This window comes from Triticum aestivum, chromosome 2A (assembly GCF_018294505.1).
Source record: "Triticum aestivum cultivar Chinese Spring chromosome 2A, IWGSC CS RefSeq v2.1, whole genome shotgun sequence".
NCBI classification, from domain to species: domain Eukaryota; kingdom Viridiplantae; phylum Streptophyta; class Magnoliopsida; order Poales; family Poaceae; genus Triticum; species Triticum aestivum.
The window spans coordinates 742,249,664-742,252,450 of record NC_057797.1 but is presented as its reverse complement, the minus strand read 5'-3'; positions in this window follow the sequence as shown (position 1 = coordinate 742,252,450).

The window sequence follows — 2,787 nt, the reverse complement described above, 5'->3', positions numbered from 1 at the left end:
CACTATATGATTCTTGTTAGTGAAACCTAGATTGTAATTTTTTTAGATATATATGAGATGCCTAGTTTTGTAGATAATTATGAGATGTTGAGTGTTGTAGCTATATGTGAGATGTTGAATTTTTTTAGATATATATTAAATGTTGAGTTTATTTGAAATATGAGATGTTGATCTACTTGAACACATATGACATACTAGATATATATGAGAATTTACAATCATTTATTCATTGTGTGAGAAGGAGATGTTGAGATTCTTGTAGATGAATACATATGAGATGTTTAGATGAACACATATGAAATGTTGAGTGTTTACCGATATTTGAGATCAACTCATATATGTTTATTGTTTGAACTTTGTAAGGATGGTTTGGCTTCTCGACGATGTCTACGACACGAAACACCGGGCCTACATGATGCGCGAGAAGGAGATGGTAATAACGAGTAATCTAAATATTTTGCCTTAAGTTGAAATTTACATGCCCTAAGATTTGTCATTACTTGTTTTTTGCAGAAGCTTGAACCTTTGAAGATTCGGTATCACGGGGTCTCTGGTCCTGTCATGCCTTACGATGAGCGGTACACACCGTACATCAAGCAGGCAGGACTACTCCCGTGGATTCAGTTGGTCAGCCGGTCCACGCCGAATCTGAACGCTCCACTGGTGTCCGCTCTTGCTGATCAGTGGAGGCCGGAGACGCATAGTTTCCATCTTCGGACTGGGGAGATGACCGTGACGCTCGAGGATGTCTCGTTGATCACCGGTCTTGCTATCGACGGGATGCCTCTTTGTATGAGCACCGATTCTGATGGGTGGCGCGAGCAGATGATTGCTCTTATCGGTATGGCTCCTACCGAGGCTGAGGATGATGTAGAGGAGGGAGAAGAGAAGAAGAAGAGGGAAAGGAAGGCAGCCGGAGCTGCTTTCACGTGGAATCAAAATAACTTTGCGACGTGCCCTCCGGATGCAACTGATGATGTGATCCAGACACATGCTCGTGTGTATATGTGGTACATTGTGTCGAGGACTTTGTTTCCTGACTCCACTGGCAAGAACGCTCCATGGATGTGGCTGAAGGCGTTGACCGTCTTCGATAGCAAATGGAGCTGGGGTTCAGCGACTCTTGCCTACTTGTACCGACAAATAGTTGGTCTGTTTTGTGATCAACTCATTTATTCATTAGCAATGCAAGCTTGCTGTCAAGTTAACATTGTTTTTCTTTCATATGTAGCTGGATGATGCGTGTTGCAGGATCACACCTAGTGCAGGCATTGGTGGTAATTTGCTTCTACTTTCTGTATGGAGCTGGGAGCGTCTGCCTGTTGGACGCTCGAAGAGCGTCAGGTTTGATCCTTGGTATGCAGATGAACATGACGAATTACGGCGCCTCACGTGGGCTTACAAGTGGGATATCGTTTCCGAGATGACGAACGATGTCAATCTCATGTACCAAAAGTACATTGCCGAGTTGGACACGATTACGCCTGAGCAGGTAAGGAGGTCATTACTTTAGTCCTTTCTCATGCTTGCTTGAAAAGTAGTTATCAAATTTGCATTGTTGCCCTGTTTCATAGGTGGAATGGCAGCCATATGGCGCGGGTGAGAGCTTGGGGTACACCGCGGACTTCCGTCTCAACCCGATGTGCTTGCGGGATAAGGATCTCTGGCTTATGCGGTGCCCACTGATATGCAACTGGGCGGTTGAGTTTCATTTGCCGCATCGCGTGTATCGTCAGTTTGGTCTTTTCCAGCCTCACCCGCCGGATTGGGTGGACACGGATAAAGCACTTCATAGGTAAGAGAGCATGTGTGCGTATTGTCTAATCATCGGGACTCCTTTTGATTGTGCTAATGTTTGGTTTTATACCACGCAGGTTGGATAGGAGAAGGCAATGGAAGATAAAGGACTGGGCCAAGCATCATTCTGCGTATGTTACCCGCTTCCAGCTTTGTGTGGAGCAAGCTCGTAGCACTGCACGCGCCCCACTTCGTGAGCACAACTCACTTGCTTTTGATAACTACGTACGATGGTTTATTGGAACTACTCGAGTTGAGATATGCCCGCCGGCATATAATGAGGATATTCTTGAAGAACCCGTAAACTTTGAGGATCTAGCAAAGGGGAAGTACAACAGAGATGTCAGGCTAGGGCAAGGAGTCCCTGCTGTTCCGGTGATTAACTATGTGGTAAAGTGTTCCCCTCTTTACTTTCCTGTTGACCGTATTACACATGTTTGAATGGCTAACGCATTCATTTTTTCTCATCCGTGGTGCACCGAGATCAAGAAAGCAGCTGATGAGAGCCAGTCTATTCTGGAGAAGACACCGGTTGGAACTGGCAATGATGATGGTTCACTACGAGCATTCCTCAAGGTACATATCGCATTCACTATGAGAGCCAGTCTATGTTGCGAAGTTTGATATCTTACACACTTGTTCGTGTTACAGCGTCAGGCCAAGAAGTTAAGGCGGTTATCGAACCTTCTCGGTTGCCGTGATCCTGAATATGATGAACCATCTGCCTCTAGGTCTGGTACACCAGCAGATCCCGCACCTCACCATGAGGGGGACGATGTGAGTTCCTCATATGCTTATATGGATGATGAGGGTGGGATCACCCAAGAGGTATGACTAATCCTTTAGATGTGATTCTCACTTGATTACGACATCGGCCTTCACCATATTGTTTCGTTGTGTGATAGGGCGATGAGCTTGATGATGACATGACTTTGGCGGACGCTCAAGCTCGGTCCGCATATGTGTTCAAGCCTAGGCAGCCCAGACGCC